Source organism: Haemaphysalis longicornis, unplaced genomic scaffold (genome assembly GCF_048455015.1).
Source record: "Haemaphysalis longicornis isolate Haplotype H1 unplaced genomic scaffold, Haemaphysalis longicornis Haplotype H1 scaffold_13, whole genome shotgun sequence".
Taxonomy (NCBI): domain Eukaryota; kingdom Metazoa; phylum Arthropoda; class Arachnida; order Ixodida; family Ixodidae; genus Haemaphysalis; species Haemaphysalis longicornis.
Genome location: NW_027526233.1, coordinates 57,455,652 through 57,476,680, shown reverse-complemented (window position 1 = coordinate 57,476,680; position 21,029 = coordinate 57,455,652). Strand labels below are relative to the sequence as shown.

The following is a 21,029-nucleotide window of genomic DNA, read 5'->3' as shown; positions in this document are numbered from 1 at the left end:
ACCTGTATTGACCGTTATCCAAGATGGAGCGGGTTCACAGACGCGCGCCTGTCGTCTTCGTCGTCGGTGGTTTCCGTTTTGTTGTCACTGTCGATGCTGCTTTCGAGGCTGCGGAGTCTGGCACACTATCGTGTTTCGTTCACTAGCGCCTGTACCATTCATCTCCTTTACAATTCGCCCGCGACGAATAGGAGCCATCCTGGCGACTTAGGCGCACGAGACCATGGCGGGTTCGAAGTATCGCTTCAGGCATGCTACGTGAACGTTCTCTCGGCCACGGCAGCCATTGTCAGAAAGAAGGATTCAGAGGCTCGACCACATAATTGACAGGCGAGGTCCGTTCGAGTACATGATACGGCCCGTGATACTATGCAATCAGCTTTCTCGACAGCCCAGGAGTCGTGGCCGGAATCTAGAGCCAAACGAGCTCATTCGGACAAAATTCTGGGGCAGGCATCGACGCATTATGGCGGAACTTTTGGCGTCCTTGCTCGTCTGGCGTGAAATAGCGAGCCAGTTTGCGACACTTCTCTGCACGTCGGTTGACGTCCGAGATTGACAAGGCTTCAGACACGTCGGGTCTGTAGGGCAGGATCGTGTCAAGCAGGCACGACGGCTCGCGTCCATACACAAGGAAGAAGGGAGAGAAACCCGTGGTGGCTTGCTTGGCAGTGTTGTAGGCGTAGGTTACGAATGGAAGAATTATATCCCATTTGGAATGATCGGACGATACATACAGTGCCAGCATGTCCCCCAGGGTGCGGTTAAAACGTTCGGTTAAGCCGTTTGTCTGCGGGTGATATGCAGTAGTCTAGCAGTGAACTATGCGGCAGGCCTTTAGGAGCGCTTCAATGACACAAAAAAGAAAGACACGGCCCCTGCCAGTGGGAAGTTCCCGAGGAGCGCCGTGACGTAGGATGATGCGGTTGAGCAGAAATGTTGCAACGGCGTCGGCAGTACCGGCCCGCAGCGCAGCAGTTTCGGCATACCGTGTCAGGTGGTCGACGGCTACGAGCAGTACAGGGGAGGGTCTGTAGAGATCAATTCCTACCCGGTCAAACGGTCGAACGGGCACGCCAAAGGCTGCATCGCGCCAGACGCACGAGGGGGTGGTGGCTTGTGCCGTTGACAGTCCGTGCAAGAGCGAACATAACGACGAACGAAGCCATACATACCACGCCTGTAATATCACAGTCTAAGGCATTCGTAGGTCTTTAGCACGCCGGCGTGAGCACACTGAGGCTCACTGTGAAACTGGTCGCGCACTTGAGAGGGCAGATGTGTGGGAATGACAAGCAACCATTTGCGCACAATAGGGTGGTAGTTCAGCCTTTACAGCAAGCCATCACAAATAGCGAAGTGGGACGCTTGGCGCTGCATTGTTTGTGGTACCGACGAGTTCAACGGGTTAGAAAGGTAGTTTCAAAGCGACATGACCCACGGATATTTTCGCTGCTCAGATGGCATGGAACTCACGTCACCGAGCGATACAAAGCACTCAGAGGGGGAATTAGTCGTCTCGGCAGGCAACATCGGACACCGGGAGAGGGCGTCAGCCTCGTGCTGCTTGCGGCCAGAGCGATACACCACGCGGATGTCAAAGTCCTGAAGGCGGAGTGCACAACGTGCCAGTCGGACAGAAGGGTCTCTCAGGGACGACAACCAACAAAGCGCATGATGGTCGGTGTCCACGTCGAAAGGTCGGCCATACAAATCAGGACGAAACTTCGAGAGGGCCCACACAATTACCAAGCATTCCCGCTCAGTGACAGAGTAATTCGACTCCGCAGGTGTGAGTGAGCAGCTCGCGTAGGCGACCACGTATTCGTGGAAACCGGCTTTTCTTTGAGCCAGAACAGCACCCAGACCAACTCTACTCGCATCGGTGTGGATTTCAGTTGTGGCCGACGGGTCGATATGGCGAAGAATTGGCGGGGACGCGAGGAGGCGACGTAGGGTTGTAAAGACGTTGTCGCAAGCCGATGACCATGCCAAAAGACCCGTCTTGTTGCCGAGAAGTTGTGTCTATGGCGCGATGATGGAGGCGAAGTTACGGAAAAAGCGGCGAAAATACGAGCATAGCCCGATGAACCTACGAAGCTCTTTGATCGTGGTCGGCTTCGGGAACTCAGCCACGGCATGAAGCTTGTCCGGGTTAGCAAGAACGCCATTTCTGGAAACGACGTGACCAAAGATCGTCAGCTGGCGAGCAGCAAATCGGCACTTCTTTAGGTTTAGTTAAAGGCCTGCGTCCATCAGACAAGCTAAAACTTGCCCGAGCCGCCGTAGATGCGTGGAAAAGTCGTGTGGGAACACTACGACGTTATCCAGGTAACACCGGCATATTTTTCATTTGAGGCCGCGACGAATATTATCCATCATCCATTCGAATGTGGCGGGCGCGTTGCACAGGCCGAAGGGCATGACGTTAAATTCATATAAACCGTTTGGTATAACAAAGGCTGTTTTCGGACGATCCGAATCTGCCATCGGGATTGCCAGTATCCGGAGCGTAGGTCAAGGGACGAAAAATATTCTGCTCCTTGAAGGCAATCTAGGGCGTCGTTGATGAGTGGTAGCGGGTAAACATCCTTGCGAGTTGTTTTGTTTAGGCGACGGTAGTCGACACAGAAACGGATGCAGCCATCCTTTTTCCGCACGAGTACTACGGGCGACGCCCAGGGGCTGTTCTATTGTCGAATGATACCACGCTGAAGCATGCCACCCACTTGTTATTCAATTATTCTCCTTTCGAAAACGGCAACGCGGTAAGGTCGCTGGCGTCAGGGGGCCTGGGAGCTGGTGTCTATAGGGTGGCTGACCGTCGTGGTGCGACCAAGAAAAGTCTGCGAACAGTCAAAGGAAGAATGAAATTGACACAGTAGTTTCATCAGTTGGTCTCGTTGGGGGGCGTAAGGTCGGCGTCGATGGCACGATCGGAAACTTCCGGGGATACCCGAGATGCAGTGGCAGGAGGTGGGCAGAGTCCGGTAACCTCAACGTGCGGCAGGTCGTCTAAAGCGGCGATGAAAACGGCCGACTCCACTGACTCGGCGCGTCCAGGGCACTCGCCGCGAAGCAAAGCAAATACTAGCTCCAGGATTTGAAACGAACAGGGTGGTTTGGCCATCGCGGATACTGAGCAAGGCAAAAGGAAGCAACAGACGTCGGCGTTGGCAGAGCAATTGCGATGGCGTGAAAATTGCATTGACGTCGGAAGGAAGATGGCAAATCAAGGGCACCGGGATCGTGGAGCATGAAGGAATAGTGGTGTCGTCGGCGACAGAAACTTTCACGGAAAGTTGTGTTGGAGAAATTTCTGATGGTATAACAAGCGGCGAAAACAACTCAACTTGGGCTCGGGAGCAGTCAATGATAGCATTGTGGCGGGAGATGAAATCCCATCCCAGGATGACGTCATGTGAGCATGAAGAAAGGGCAATGAACTGGACAATGTACAGAACGTCTTGGATGAACACCCGCTCAGTACACGTACCGACTGGTTCGATCGAACATGCTGAAGCAGTACGTAAGGGTGGTCCAAAATGCGGCGTCATAACCTTTTTCAGGCGGCGGCAAAGCTCTAGGCGAATAACAGAAACGGCGGCTCCAGTGTCGACAAGCGCATGAGTGGCGTCTCCGTCTTTTACGATGTCGACGACGTTGGTGTGCGAGAGGGTAGGTCTTGAACAGTTCGACGATGACGCAGCTCTTGCCTCCGAAACTGCGGCGCCTAGTTTTCCGCTTCAGGAGGCAAGGGGCGCCGATGCATCGGCGAACGTGAACGGCGTCGCGGCGATGGGTGACGGTTGGTGGTTTCAGGCGAGTTGGCGGGCGAAGACGTCTCAGCAAAGCTGGTCGGAGGACGAGGCATCGACTGCGGCAAGACATACGGCACGTTACAAGAAGCCTGCCGTGCAGGCATCCCCCCGCGGCGGCAGTAACGCGCCACGTGTACGGGAGTTAAGCAAACAAAGCAGATTGGGCGATTGTCCGGCGTGGTACCAGCGGTGGTCGAAGATGACGGGTCAAGCCGTGCGCGTGGCGTCCTCTGCAACACAGGTGGCATCGGCAGGTAGCTGGGATACGTTGGTGTTTCTGTGAGCTCAGTGGGCTGTTGCGGCATGGCCGGGAGGATTGGCTGACTTGTGGCGGCTTCGGCAAAGGGCCTGGAGATGGCGTCGGCGTAGGTTAGAGGTCCGGCAACAGGTAGTGTTTGCACCGAGGTCACGTACGTGGGCGGAACCGCAGGTGGTGTGGGTTGCGCGATGCCGGCATCGATGAGCGAAGTGGTCACAGGAGCGTGTTGGCGGGAGCAAGGAATGGTATCGGCCACCTGCTGCTGGATAGCACTTCTAAATGAAGGGGCATGGGTGACGTCAGAAGTCGGTGTGAAGGGAACTAGGGAAAGCTGACGGGCAACTTCTTCCCGGATGAACTCCTGAATGCGTGGAGACAGAGTGATGTCCCTACAAGGAGTTAAACTCGACACATCCGGGCCAACAGATCGCCGTGTAAGAGCTCGCTCTCTCCTGAGCTCGTCATAGCTCTGGCACAGGTTGATGACGTCGGTGACCGTTTTGGGATTCTTCGCCAGCAGAATTTGAAAGGCGTCATCTGGAATGCCTTTCAGGATGTGCTTAATTGGGTCCTCGTCAGTCATTGTGGCACTCACCCTGCTGCAGAAATCGACAACTTCCTCGATGTAACTCAGGAAGCTCTCACCGGGCTGCTGCGCTTGTTCTCGCAAGCACTGCTCTGCGGGAACCTTCCGCACTGAAGGGCAACCGAAGTGTTCCGAAAACCTCGATTTGAATTCCGACCACGTGGGGTATCGCTTTGCGTGGTTGCCATACCAAAGCTCGGCCGTACCGGTGAGGTAAAATTCCACGTTCTTCCGCTTAACGTTGTCATCCACGTTGTTGTGCGTGCTTGCTCTGTCGCACGTGGCGAGCCAGTCTTCCACGTCCTGCTCGTCTTTGCCATTGAATACTGGGGGATCCCGCTGACGAATGGAACAGTAACAGATGATGGTCGTCGAAGTAGGTGCAGCCGGGGGCTTTGTCTCGCGAGGAGTAGCCATGGCGCTGGGGAGTGTCCGGGAGCGGAGTTCCAGTGTATAGAGGGGTCAGGACCACAGCAACCTCCAGCAATTCTAAGGGGATGTATTGCTCAACGCAAGGTAGCTAACGAAAGGTCTTTAATGACCGTTATCCATCCAAGATGGAGCGGGTTCTCAGACGCGCGCCTGTCGTCTTCGTCGTCGGTGGTTTTCGTTTTGTTGTCACGGTCGATGCTTCTTTTGCGACTCCGGAGACTGGCGGACTATCGTGTTTCGTTCACTAGCGCCTGTACCATTCCTCTCCTTTACATTATATATACATATATATTCTACTCTTCTGAAACGAAATACACACTCATTTGTCGGTTAAATATGAATGGCTTAGAACACACATGAATGATTATAGGTACGCATCCAGGATACCTTACAGACGACAGGTCAGGACCAGCCGTGACCACAGCTCACCTTGTAATAGAAAAAATTGAATCGACCGCTGTGTAAAATTTCCCCGAAAAGCCCAAGGTGTTTCTCTGGTACGTGGACGACTGCTTTTATGTCATCAAAGAAACAACAGCAGACAACTTTCTGTCGCAGCTAAATTTGATTGAACCAGCAATCCAATTCACCATTAAAAAAGAAACGAACAGCACCTTACCATTCCTCGCCGTTTTGCTAGAAAGACAGCCAGACAAACTAAATTTCACAGTATACAGAAAACCCATCCACACCAGCCGCTACCAGCAATTCGATTCCTGCCACCCAAATTCCCACAAATCATCTGTGGTCTCAGCTCTCTTACTTAGTGCCAGAACTATATGCTCAACAGAAGAGGACCGGAAGAAAGAAGAAAAAGCCGTAATTGCTGACCTGAAAAAAATTGATACACGAGCAACTTCATATGACGCATCAAACGCCGTTTCCCTCAGCCGGGCTGCAACCAAGAAAATTCCTCTGTACTGACGCCGCCGGTCAACAACCTCTCTCCTGTCTCCGCCATCTGCCCTACCCAGCCCCTCCGCACGCCGACCCACCCGCATTTCCGTCCCCTATGATAAAGAAACGAGTGAAACATTATCCCGCATTCTTTGCAAGGAAGGTATTGTCATCTCCCACAAGCGAATGTCAAGTTTTGGACGGCTCACACCTCGACCTAATTAGCGGCCGCCAAAAGAAAAATCCCAAGGGTTCGTCTACAAAGTTGCTTGCGCACAATGCCCCGCTAGTTATGTTGGGGAGACCATGAACTTCCCGGAACGCCTCCGCCAACACAAAAACGACCTCCGCAAGTCCGACACTCTGCGCAGTGCATTGGCCGAGCACTGCGGAAAAGCTGACCACAGGAGTAACTTTGACGGCGCGCAGGTGATTGCCACCGAAACCAATTACTGACAAAGATTACTGCTTGAGTCCTGGTACATACAAGCGAACCGGCAAGGCCTGAATAGATCCCTCGGAGCCCTCCCCACCATCTACGCCCACGACCTCCGACGCGCACGGGCAAGAATCCAGTAAGAAAAAACGAAAAGAAGAAGACACCTATATAACTGCTGCTTCTTGTCTTACATAGTCACTCCTGATGAAGTAGCCGAGTGGGCTCCGAAACGTTGGGACCGCTTTGAATAAACTCCCTTGGTTTTTGTATTTGCCTTTTAAGAAGACAGACAAGAACGTTAGAAGGATATCATAGGGATGCGTATGTTAAAAACATGCTTTTCAACTGTCTACCAGTACGCTAGAAAATATAAATATTTTCTTCGAGATACTGGTTTAGAATGGTGCTTTAAGGTTTGCAAGGTATAATTGTTTCGATATGCTTGCAGCGACCGGCGTTCCGTATTGTTTGTAGAATATTGTGTTGGTGTGTCATGGATGAGTTGGCTAAGCTTTCGCAAAATGGTAATTTGCTTCCAGTCCTGAATTAATGCGTTACAAAGGTAGTAATTACACACCTGTTCCGCCCTCGGTTTTTGAAGCTTTCGGAATATATTTTGCCACTTAAACTCAAATGTGGAGTGAGAAATTAACCGCTTTTCTCTGTACCCTACACAATTTTTCCAAATTACCGGACGTGGTGGTACCCCAGAGAAGCACACAATAATTCAAATAGGGCAGGAACAAAGATTTGTATAATCGCATCATGATCATCTTCGGGAGGGGTACTGTATGTCTGAAAACTACACTGATTATTGTGGCAAGTTTCTCTAACGAAATATGCAAGTGTTCATCCCACGACATATCGTCTGCTTATATAACAAATTTTGGCATAGTATCGATATGTACAATGTCATTAATATATATGTTGAACAAGAAAAATCCTCACACACTACCGCGGGGAACTCCATTTGGGGTCTGCAAAAGAGTTGACGAATGCCCGTTGTTTTTCACGCACTGAAATTGATTTGATAGGTCATCGCCAACTAATCTACGGCCGAAGCAGGACAAAGGCCTCTCCCATTAATCTCCAATTATTCAGGTCCTGTGCTAACTGTGACCAATTTACGCCCGCAAACTTCTTGATCTCATCTGCCCATCTAACGTTTTGCCGCCTCCTTCAACGCTTGCCTTCTCTAGGGATTCACTCTGTTGCCCTTAATGACCAACGGTTATCTTGCCTTCGAATTACATGTCCTGCCCGCGTCCATTCGTTCTTAAATTCTACAAATTGGTCAGTAACACGCGTTTCTGCCCTGACAGACTCCGCTCTCTTCTTGTAACTGAATGTTTCACCTTTGATCTTCCACTCCATTGACCGCTAAGTCGTTCTCAATTTAAGTAGAGCCCTCTTAGTCAACCTCCAAGTTTCTGCCCCGTAGGTGTGTACTTGTAAGATGCAGCGGTCATACAGTTTGTTGTTCAGAGACAATAGGAGGCTGCAATTTATTATCTAAGATTATCTGCCTTATGCACTCCCCCCCATTCTTATAATTCTAATTATCTCTGCTTCATTGTTGAGATACGCGGTCACAACTTGGCCTGAGTAGATATATTATGAGCTGAGTTTGTGTCTTGCTGCCTGCTAGAAGATATTTGTACCTATCGGTAACAATGATCATCACCAGTAGCTTGCGTATACTGCATCATCTGCTGTAAATACTCATCATCACCGGCGCAACCTCCTTTACTGCTGATGATCATCAGCAAGGACGCTGAGTGGCCATCTTGGTTCTTCCCCGCCTGGCACCTCGGAAAAAAGGAGCTGCGAAACCAACGGTCCCGTCTCCTTCTAACTACAGCCTCACAAGTGGTGGAGTTGCAACTCGATCCCGAGCTGTACCTCCACTTTGACACCCCCGGAGCTCCGTTCCGGTTACCGCTTGCCCGAAGACCGATGTCCATGTCGCAAGACACCCCGATTGGCGCAGCATCCGTGCCTCTGCAATGCATCGGTACCACTCCCCAGCGCGACCCGCCCGAGTTCACTGTTCTCCCTGGCGAAGGCGTGGATGAGTGGCTGGACCGCTACACACGCGTCAGCCAGTTCAATAGGTGGGAGGATAGCCTCAACTTGTTCAACGTTGGTATCTCTCTGAAGCAAAGTGCCAGGACGTGGTATTTAAACCGCCAACACAAATTTACCGACTGGGCTGGCTTCACTACGGAGGTGCAAAAGATTTTTGGCTCCCCTAAAGCGCGAAGTGACAACGCGAAGAAGAAACTGGAGGTCCGTGTGCAGCAAGCTAACGAGACATACACCTCATACATTGAGGATGTTCTAGCACTGTGTCGCCGCGTCGACAAAGATATGCCAGAGTCCGACCATGTCGGTCACATTCTCAAAAGAATCGGCGAGTTCGCTTTCAACGCACTTGTCCTGCAGAACCATTTCACCGTAGCAAACGTAACATCCACATGTCAGTGTATGGACAAGCTGCAATCGATCCGCCTCCCACGGCACACGGCGTCTACCACTATTATTGGGAAGGAAGACCTTCGTGCGATGATTCGAGCTATAGTTCGCGAAGAGGGGTGCGGCAACATCTCTCATTTTGCGCAACTGTGTTCACCAAGCCGCTACGGCTCCTGGTCTTCGCGAGATGGTTAAAGAGGAGCTTGCGGCTATGCCTGCGCTAGTGCCGCCTGTCCATCCAGTTGCCCCATCAACACCGTCCTACTTGGAAGTCGCTGGCCGGACACCTCTGCCGTTGTCCCCGATCACGGCTCACCCTTTGTCTGGCTTTGTTGCGACCATGCCTCAGGCTCCGAGCTCAAAGCCCTACTTTCAACCAAGTCGGGATGCCATCGCCAGCAGCCCGTGTGCAACAATTGCGGCATTCGAGGTCACAAGTCCCGCTTTTGTCGACGCCGCCAATGGGACAAACAACGCGGCTATGCTGCCTATGAGCGCGAGAACGTAACCCCGAACTGCTACGGCTACTGGCGGCGTGCGCACCCGTCGCCCCCACGCCGCTCCCCATCTCCGCCTCAGACTGACAACATTCGTCGCAGCTCCCGTGCGCAGCGACCCCGCTCGCCTTCGCGAGTTCGCCGTTCCATTCCCCCTCTTCGTCCTGCGTCTTACGTCGCCGACCACCGCCTGTAAAACTACTTACTGCAGTTTTGGGAGGGAAAACTGCATCTCCTACGAAGATTACAAGTCCGCAGAGCGTCCGTCGAACTTTCTGTCCGTTTTGGTTGAAGGTGTTTGCGTCGATGCGCTTGTTGACACGTGGGCGAGCGTTCCAGTGATAAGTGCGGACTTGTGTGCTCATCTACGCAAGGTACGAACACCCTACACGGGACCTTTATACATAGAGCTAATAGCAGCGTCCTTAAGCCATCTGGACAATGCACGGGGGTATTGTTGTTGGATCTCCTCGACATAATGCTCAGTGTGCGGTGTTGTCCCCCTGTGCTCATCATCTTATTTTGGGTTGGAATTTTGTGTCATCCGCATCCGCGTCATTTTATGAGAACATCCTGACATTCAACTCACGGATACAAAGCAGCTCTGCGGCATTTCTGAAGTACCACATCTACACCTCGTAGCGAGTTCGGATTGTGTTTGAAACCCCCGCCGCGACACGCCCTTTTCTGCGTGCTCAAAACGAATCTGTGACGGAGACGTGCTTACAGTTCCCTCTCCACGTTTTTTGCCCAAATGCGTCGCCATCCCGACATGCCTCATCTGCTTCGCACAAGGATCAGCAAAACTTCTGGCTACAAACAACACTTTCGAATCCATTTTGCGCCTCGCCGGCCATATTATCGCTTCCGGTACTATCGCTCCCATTGGATTCCCTGTGCTGCGTCTCTTCCGTTCCGACACCTGCAAAATCTGAGCTAACAATTTCCATACTTAAGGCTACCATCCGCAACTATCTCTCAGAAAGAGAAACAAACGAGCTACTTCAGCTTCTGGAAAAACACAGGGACACATTTGAATGCCTTTCTAGCAAACTGGGCAGACGTCTGTGCCAGCGAATCGGATAGACACGGATAGGACCCACATCGTCCGCCGTCGCCCATGCCGTGTCATCGTCGGAACGAAAAGTGATCGAAGAGAATGTAGCGGACATGCTGGAACGAAACATCATTCGTCCGTCTTCCAGCCCGTTGTCCTCCCTCGTGGTTTTGGTCCGCAAGAAGGATGGTTCCGTGAGGTTTTGCGTGCACTATCCAGCTTTCAATAAGATCACCAAGAAGGGTGTTTATCCAATGCCGCGTATAGATGACGTGCTCGACTGCCTACAGGGGGTGGAGTTTTTCACCAGCTTAGGCCTGCGATCTGGTTATTGGCAGACACCTATGCACGAGCCTTACAAATAAAAGACAGGGTTTGCTACTCCAGACGGCTTATAGGAGTTTAACGTAATGCGGTTTGGTTTATGCAACGCCCCAGCCACGTTTCCGCACATATTAGACACAGTCCTTCGTGGTCCTAAGTGGAAGACGTGCTTGTATTGCCTGAAAAACATTGTTTTTTTCTCGTCGAATTTTCCCGAACACCTCCGGCGTCTCGACAAGGTTCTGAATAATCTGGCCAAAGGGGGCCTGACTCTGAACACCATGAAGTGCCACTTCGCCCGCAAATACATCAAAGCTCTCGGTCACATTGTCAGCAAAGATGGTATACGGCCCAGTCCAGACAAAATTTTCGCTGTGAATTTCTCTCGACCTCAAGAGCAAAAATTTTCTTTGAAGTTTCTTAGGGCTGGGATCATATTTCCGCTGTTTCGTTCGCAAATTCGCCACCCTGGCCTGGCCCCTTAATCAGCTGCTGCATTCCGGTAACCCATTTGTCTGGAGTGACGACTGCGAGAAGGCGTTTCAGAAGCTAAAGCAAGCAGTTACTTCCGGGCCTGTACTTTGCCATTTCAATGAAACACAGCCAGCCCTCCTTCATACGGATGCTAGCCGGCATGGAATTGGTGCCGTATTGCTACACCCCGATGCTCTCACTCACATGAAAAAGTTACAGCCGTTCCACTCTACGTGAAAACTGTTGGAAATGCAGAGCACTGATTCGCCATAATGGGCTGTAGCGCCGTTATCCGCTCACTGCTACCACCCGACGCATTTCAAATTTCCCGCCTTCGCAGTGCTCGCGCGCCCCCTGCCGGAAACTGCGCCAGCAGGAGTTGTTCTTTTTGTGCTTGTTTTCCTCCCGCATCGCCGCCCGACGTTCACGAATGGCTGCGGCTTCTCGCTGGCGAAGTTCGGCGTCGGCGGCTCGCTTGCGGCGCTTGCGCTCAGCATCCGCAGCACGCCGCCGCGCCGCCTTCTCTTCCCGCGTAGACATTGTCGATGAAGTCGATGGTGAAACGTGAAACGTGCCGTGAACCCCCTGCCGCGGCTATGACGCAACATGAAGCGGCTATGACGCAACGTGGCGCGGCTATGACGCAACACAATCCAACACAATCCACTTTAATCCAATCCAATCCAAATCCAAACCAATCCAATCCAATCCAAGCCAAGCCAATCCAATCCAATCCAATCCAATGCCAGACCGACGGGGAGCGATGCGGACTACGGACGCCAACGCGGGTGACATCGTGAGTTACTTAAATGCTCTGCATTTAAAAGTGGTTGCCTACGCAAGCCACTCTTTGACGTCCAGAGAAAAAAATTACCCCATTACAGAGCAAGAAAGTCTGGCTGTTGTGTGGTCAGTACAAAAGTTCGGGCCATACCTTTACGGCCGACATTTCAAAGTCGTTACAGATCACCATGCCCTTTGTTGGCTGTCTTCTTTGAAACATCAATCACCACGACTTTGGCGCTAGATTCTCCGCTTGCAAGAATATGACTTCCCTGTGATCTATAAGTCTGGTCGCAAGCACCTCGACGCGGACACGCTTTCCAGGTGTCCGCTAGTGAAGTCTTCAGACGACGTTGCACGACATTCCAATGTGCCACCTTTGCACATTGCACCTATCGATATTCCTATCAATGATACCCCGACTTCGTCGCCCTTCAATGCGCATACAGTTATTGTCGGACAATATTCGATCGGCTCACCGGCTCCATTCTTCCGTCCCCGCATTTTGGAAGCGTTGCACGATGACCCGCCTGCAGGCTACCTCGGATTCCAGAAGACACACGACCGTCTCCGAGGAAGCTTCTTTTGGCCAGGGTTTTCTACGAGTGACGCCAAATACGTCGCCTCTTGTGCACCTTGTCAGCTCCAGAAACGCTCCACGTCACCCCCTGTTGGTCTACTCCTGCTTCGTCCAGGTCCAGCAAGCCCGTTTGAAAAGACGATCGGTATTGACCTTTACGGTCCCTTGCCTAAGACAGCGGCCGGTCATCGCTGGATAGTTACTGCCGTGGATCACCTCACTCGCTACACTGAAACCACTCCACTTTTTTCAGCTGGCGCCACCGAGATCGCTGACTTCTTAAACAACATTTTGCTGCACCATGGAGTGCCCCGCGTTTTGCTAAGCGATCGAGGCAAGACATTTGTGTTACAAATTCTCGCCGACTTGCTTGGAGTTTCCAACACCTGTCACAAGATGACGTCCAGCTATCATCCCCAAACATAAGGCCTCACAGAACGCTTCCATCGAACTCTTTCTGATATGATCTCTACGTATATTCAACCTGATCATCCGAACTGCGACGCCATCTTACCTCCTATTACCTATGCTTACAATACCGCTATTCAGAGCACAACCGGATACTCCCCACACTACCTTGTATACAGCCGTCACCCTTCGCACATTCTGGATACCTGCTTCTTCGCCGCTCCCGTGTCACCTTCTGCGACTTCTAACAATATTCGCTTAACACTTCTACTCCCTCGCCACCTATCTGAAACGGCTGTGCTGTGCCGAGGTTAATGATCATTACTTCCGTTTTCTGCTAAATAATTTTCAGGCCCACGGTTCTACCCTGTCCAATACGGAGAGCATGCTTTGTAATTAGACCCCGTAGTTACTTTGCAAGGCAACGGCATCAGTAAATCTGAGGTTACTGAGATATTTTCCGTTAACCTTTACTCCCACCTGCTCCCAATCCCACGTGTCAATACTTCTTGTAAACATGCTGTGAATAACATTGGAGAGATTGTGTTGCCCTGTTTGACGCCCTTCCTGATAGGTCTTTTACTGCTCTCTTTTTGGAGGATGATGGTAGCTGTGGACCAGTTGTAGATATCCTATAGTATTTTACCAGAATGCTCCTCGAACCCCTGGTTCCGCAATGCGTGAATAATTGCTAGGGCTTCGACTGAGTCAAATGCTTTCTCATAATCTATGAAGGCAACAAATAGGTGTTCAGTATACTCAGCGCGCTTCTTTATCACCTGATTGATCGTGTGATTACTGTTCATTGTTGAATAACCTTTACGAAACCCTGCTTGTAATTTAGGTTGACTGAAATCTATGGTTGCAGAAATTCTGTTAGTGATCACTTTGGTAAGTACCTAGTAGACGGTTGACGGTCAGCTGATCAGCCTGTAATTTTTCAAGTTTTTCATGTCACCTTTCTCTTGGATTAGTATGATGCTCGCTTTCTTCCAAGATTCCGGTACAGTTGTGGCTCTTAGGCATTCCTAACCAGGTTTGCCAGTTTTTCAAGTACCATTTCTTCACCAACCTTCAAGAGGTCTGCTGTTATCTGATTCTCACCAGGTAATTTGCCCCCTTTCATTTCTTTCAGAACCTCCCTTACTTCTTCAGTCGTTACTGGTGAGATGTCTATCTCTTCTGAAATTCTTTCTCGTTCGGCATTATCCTGGATGTCCAGGCTACTGTACAGATCTCTATAGAACTCCTCGGTTACTGTGACTGTTTCATCCCTATTTGTGATGGCATTGCCCTGCTTGTCTTGTGCTTATTGATTTTTGATTGGATAGGTACGGCTTGAATAACGGTAATGGTTGGCCCCATATTCCAGAACAGCAGAGTTTATCAATTAAAAGATCACAGGTTAAGTAATCAATGGCCTTAATGAAGTCGAGAAATATTCCTAGCACAAATTGTTTGATGCATATAGCTTTTACAATGTATTCCTTTTGGTGAAGGAGAGAAATTTATGTGGACCGCTGAGGGCGGAAACCGTATTGTGCATCTATATTTTTGTTTGTTTTATCTGCAATGGTTGCGAGACGAGCGTGGATAATTTTTAGCAATCCTTTAGAAGGCTCGTAAAATAAAAACAGTGTGGTACTTCACAAAGTTATTACGATCACATTGCTTATAAATTGGGGTAACTTTAGCCCTATGCATTTTTTCGTGAAAAATACCCGAGGAAAACGATAGGTTAAAATTATGTTAGCACTAGAGCTATGACGTCGATTACAAATTTTATAGGTTTAATTAGTATGCCTTCCGTGTCGAAACAATTGGTATTTTTAAGGCTACAAAAGTGCACAGTTGTCCTTCAGCAGAAATTTCCCCGCATTTCCCCGAGGGGAAGAATGTGAAAGTGCGAATGCATGAGTTGAATTTGCGCGGTTCGGTAATGTTCGCGAAAGAGAGATCACACACACACACACAACTACAAAGAAAGAAAGATGCATTTATTCACAGACACCTATTTGTGTTGTCGTTGTACTTGATTGATAGAGCGGATCTCAGCTTTGAAATTTCGTGTCATTACTCCTTTAAGTGGGTGCATTAGCCCTTCTCACGCCCGATTCCTGGCCAATCCCCCACTTGGGTATGTGCCATGCACAGACACCTATTTGTGTTGTCGTTGTACTTGATTGCTAGTGCGGATCTCAGCTTTGAAATTTCGTGTCAGTACTCCTTTAAGCGGGTGCATTACCCTTCTCACGCCCGATTCCTGGCCAATCCCCCACGTGGGTATGTGCCATGTCAGCGGCCAGGCAGCGCGCGCCCATCTCTCCCCGTTGCCAAGGAAGACGAGGAGATTCCTGGCCAATCCCCCACGTGGGTATGTGCCATGTCAGCGGCCAGGCAGCGCGCGCCCATCTCCCCCCATTGCCAAGGAAGACATGGAGCGCGCGCACCCACAGCTGTTGCTAGTGGACGGACGGCGGTCACCGGAATTCAGGGTCGCTTATAAAGTGCATTCGCACTTAAAACAGGGTTTAAATCATGGTAATAAACTTTCTGCTGTTATTTTCAGTGTCAACTTTCTGCATCAATTTTATATCATGTTTCCGCGCACTAACAAACGTTTTTGATATGCGAGGGTGTATGACAGGACAATATAGCCATAGTAGTGTCTATCAGGTTATGAATATTGTTGGCCATTCGGCGAAGTTTCCTCACAAGTCCACGTACAACATATCAGTCCTTATCCTGTTCAGGATCACTGAGTGTTTTCAAATTGACAGTTATACAATAGTATATGAATTTTTATGTCCGCAATGAAGATTAATGTCACAATAGAGAGGTAGGGTATTAGACAAAAATAACGTAAACGAATGTATGAACGCCTGAAACTGCACAATAGAAGCCAACCGAGTACTTATTTTAACCAAATAAATCGTTTTTTTGGTACCACGTGGTTTTTATTATATATACATGAAACAGCGTTTTAAGCTTTACCTGCGGCCACAAGTGGTTTAGGTGAAAAGGCTTCTGGAGTAAGTTATCTTGTTAGCCACGCTATTCCTGCTGAACGGCCGGAATTTGGTGCTGCCTATTGAACCTGTCGGTGGCATCTAGCAGTTGAGAAGAAAAACAAGGGGGGGGGGGCAGGTAGGCCTTTTAATACTTACCCTTATAAAAGGAACCGGCAAAAGCCACTTAAGCCAATGCAGCGACCTTCCAGGTCCACTTACGGGGAATTAGCGGTAGCAAGAGGTGGAAACAGGGGCCTAAACAGTCTACGGCCGTGACAGTTAGTCAGCAATGCGCGGTAGCGCACAAATAAAGGCACCTTGACCGATCTGATAAAGAAAAGGTGCGCAGCTGAACAGCCTGCCACCACAGATTTTGTTGATGTTACGGTGCCATGGACTTTCGCGTTGACAGGGCTTGGGTCGCGGGGTGGGGACGATTTATCATATTTACTGAAAGCTGGTTCCTCGGAGCCATGGGTTTGGAGTTTTCGAAACGCCAAAGAGCAACTTCCGATCAAAATTCTTTCCAGGAACAAGCACATGAGCCCATCCTTTGAGCGCATTCGACACTGCCATTGTGTAGTACAGGCCCTGCGGTTAGGAATGGGGGTCGTTACTAAAATCTCAGATATAGGTACTCGGGGTGGACAAGGTACGTCTCGAATGTGTGCGGAGTGAAAACTTCGGTTGTGTAGAAAGGGCAGGCGATGGACTTGCACGGTACAGGTTTGGCGGGGCGGGTTGCTTCAATGGTTCTTGTTGGCATCTACATGGGTTATTCTTGATAGAAGACTAGCAAAAACGACCACCACTTCCCTTTTCGTGTCGTTGTGTGCCATTGGGGTCACACTAACGCTTCTGGAAGGTCTCCTATAATAAATGTGTGCAGTAAAATAAGTAAGCACGATGGAGTAGCGGGGCTGAAGAAGAGTAGTGGACGATAGGTGAGGAAATGCTGGTGCGACTTGAGGGGGCGCGGGGCGGAAGCAAGTGCTGCTTTCGCACCTATGTTATGACGCCCATGAGCACGTGGAATCCTAGTACAAACATTCCCATGATTGATGATAGCGCCTTGTAGCCTTCGTGCATTTCGATGGCGTAGTAAAAAAAATTCAGTGAATTGCACTGCCAAATTCTCTCTTAATGGGTAAACAGTGAGGATGGTAGAAGAATATTCACGTCAGCAAGTTTTGCGAGCGCGCTTGCGTGAACCATGTCGTATTTGGAGAGACTACTGAACATGAGCAAAGGTCGATAAATTGGCTCACCTGCTACGATATTTTTTATATCATCAGCGGAAACTTTCCCCATGTAGTCCTTCTTCAGAATTACGAATGCTGTGGCGACCTCGCCATATTCAGGGTGCGGCAGCCCCATCACACAAATTTCCTCGACTCCAGGGCAGAGAGAGGAAACAAGAAGTTCAATCTCCGAAGGGACGACTTGGTTATCCATACACTTGATCACCTCCTTCAGTCGTTCCACATAATGGAGCCGGTAATTCTCGTCGTAGTAGCCCAAATCACCTGCATTGAACAGCAGAAAAATCAATATTGATCTGGAAAATCAGTGAAGCTCTCGTTTCAAGCATCACAGAAAATATGCAGGTGCCACCTTTGTGGAACGATAACAAGCCTTCTGAAAGCAACAAACACCATAAATGTGCTTTTAATAAGACTGTTCGCACAACCATGAGAGTGTTTTATATAAAGCACAAGTTTCTTAAATTCTGTTAAGCTCCTAGCTGTCCCATTAAGCGTCTGTTTTAGGGTCGCCTCTAAATAACACACACGATGTAGGTTCAACAAAAATGGAATTTGAAGTTTTACGATGCGCGAGAAATTAGGAGATAGCTTGAATGGTCTCCTTCCTTTTATTTTGGGACTAAATGTAGCAAATTCGCGCTTGTGCAACGTTTTACTTGAGTGAAAAATATATAACTTCAGACGCGACATTGTCGTTTTTCAGTGAAAAAGTATTAGAATGATCTTGCAACTAGAAAGACGTGTAAAGACATGTTGGACCTTCCATCGCAGGGCAAGCGAAAGAGGGGTGAGGAGCCCCATCGCAGTTATGCATATCACACAGATTTGCCAGCCGGTCGGCCCGGCCGTCCGCAGAGGACTTTTGCATTTACTATGTTCGGCTGGAATAGGGCTTTCTTATGTCCCCGTTAAAGTGTCGGATGTCTATCTGTGCATCAGAGGTCAGGTACGTCGTGAGGGCATGAGTGTCTTGTACTAAAAGTTCAAAATTCTTCTCATACAGCGTCGAAGGAACAAAGTTGCTCTTTTGTGAGCACTGCGGCCTACAAAAACACACCAGCGAGAGAAATGTCGATCGAAAATTACGCTGTATGAAGGTTGTAATAAATATTATTAAACATAATAATATGATAAATATTATAATAAATAGGGTGGAGGAATAGGCTGTTTGACACTCGGGTTACAATGGATAAGACGACTGGCACTAACCATGTCTGGTCTACCAGGCACAGGCTCGAATGCTGCCGGCACCTGTTTAATTTTCTGCGATTGTAGATGCTATGCGCACGGACGCGTATGGGTATTGTGCGGTTCTAAGGTATTCCGCACGTAAAAATAATCCAGATGCTTTAGTACCAAAGCAAAATGAAAAATTGAGCACAATCTTGTCATAAACTCTTTCTTCTCAAATGCGATACAGACCCATGCAAAAACGCTATGAATTGCTTTCCGTATAGTGCGCGCGGACTATTCATGGTTACAGCCCTAATTACGAGGGGGTATTACTTTATTTCCAGGTCATGTACGATTTCATTTATTATTGATACATTAGGCTTGATGTTCGATGACTGTGATTAATAGGTATTTCAAAGTTAAAAGTTCCTATGAAGGAGTGATTACGAAAGCTTTACTGTCCATTTACCGAACTGGCCTGGTTATATCTACAGCGAAGCTGTGTACACCTAGGCGAAACGTGTCTTAAAGCAGAGCTTTGTACGTCTACCACCCAAAGGTTCTTTGGCGACCATTAGTCTCAAGCGAAATCTCCAGCGAACAAATAAAATAATTTACTGGTACCGCCACGAATCAAACCTGGATCTAATAGAGTAACAAGAGTAATAAAGCGAGAGCCCGTTGTTTTGCAGATTTAGCTACGAGCCCAACAGGAGATGGGGAAGACAGTGTTGCCATCACCAATCACATCTACGAGTTTCCGACTGATTTCTCGCTGAATGCCACGTCATAGCGTCATGCGACCTGTCGCGCCGCTCAGTTTCGCCCTCGGCATGTTTAGCGGCCCTGTGCGCGCATTGCGCATGTGGTAGGAGTTGCAAAAATTCCAGAAAGGTCACTCCAACGCATGGCATCTCTCTTCTAGTACGCCAATATGCTGAAGCCTGTGGCGTGTTCCCGTAAAAATCACAGCTCCTTGTTGCGAGCCCTCACGCCACACTGCACATGAAGGAACACATTCAAATTCTCCTTGATAGCCAGGTAATCACTCCAAGCCCCAGTATCAAGATCGTGGGCCTACATCTCCAGGCCGGCACCAAGAGTGATGTATCCTTGCAGTGCCTCAAGCTCAATATCAATCAAATCCTTCACATGATCAGGCGGGTTGCCACCAAGAGGCGAGGCCTCAAGGAATCTGATACCATTTGATTAATTAGTAGTATTGTCCTCTTCAGAATCACTTACGTCCACACCTGTCTTCTACTCGGCAATGAGGATATAACATGCTTTTTATAATGATTATAAAACGGTTGAGCAGGCCATTGGTCAAAGGCCAAAGAGACTACTTAGAAGGGGGCTCTATAACACAGTGCAAGAGCTTATACATGGCAATCGTTCTAAGAAGAAGCTACCATTGAGCAGAACTGCGGCGGGTGGCTGCATCATTTACCAGATTGGCGGGGCACCACAGAATGTCACTTTGCTTGATGTATTCCCAGGCATTTGGGTACAAGAACTAAAGATGCTCAGTTTGCTTAGAACAATAAGATCCCTTCACCCGACGAGGGTCGCCGACAATCAAGGGTTCATGTACTCAACAGCACCCTCGGTGAAGATCATGCAGTTGTCTACATAGACGTCTCGTAACATCGAGGGCAGCAGTACACAATCATCGCGGCTTCACTCAGAACTAACGTCATTGCGTGTGCCTCACTCAAGACCCAAGACATCACGGCAGCAGAAGAGGAAGCCATCTCATTGGCTCTCACTTACCCAGAGGTTCGGAACGTAGTCACTGATCCCCAACAATCCCACCGGAATTACCAATGGGGTTGGTGGTCTCGACCTGCACTGTGTGTGCTAAAAAACAACTCCCCGAACGCTTCCATTCAGCTCATCGCGACACCCGCTCATGCTTCCATGGACGGAAACCAATACGCTCACCAACAAGACTGCGCTTTTACCGCCGTCCTATGGAGGCGCGAGGACAGTCAGCCGCTTGTCTAGTTCAGGGACAACCCAGCATTATCGCGTTAATAGATAGACCCTACCTTTGCTATACCGTGACCTTTTCAAAGAACAACAAACTATCCAACGGCTCATACAATCCGGCTCTTTCCCACATCCGACGCGTCTTCACTTAATGCAGACGAATCGCTACGGCGCTGAATGCAGATTTTGCTCAGAAGTGGGAACACTCAGCCACACAACAGGGGTGTGCGACAATGGCCCTGAGCGTCCTCCTCTCGTTCCGTCCAAAACCAACAGCAATGCGAGAGGTTATTGTCGAGCCGCTGTCTGCACACCCAGCTTCAGCTGGGGGACAGGCGGTGCACAGGCGGGGTGGACTACATGTGGGCTCCCGTGAAGAAGGAACTAATCCTCTGGCCAGTTAAGAAATCTGAATTGCAGTATTTTCCTCCTCCTCCTCTTTCGTCTCTGCCGCCGATCTCGTCGCCTCTGCCGGTGGTAGCAGAGACGGAGAAATGAGGTCGTGTAACGCCGGGTTTGAGCTTCTTTTAAAGTCATAAAAAAGAATTTCCACTCT

General features: G+C 49.5%; 1 pseudogene; it reads right to left on the bottom strand.

The window, feature by feature from the left end:
- Positions 1-21,029, bottom strand: part of LOC144163849 (putative 4-coumarate--CoA ligase 1) — a 94,508-nt pseudogene that overhangs the window by 9,478 nt on the left and 64,001 nt on the right.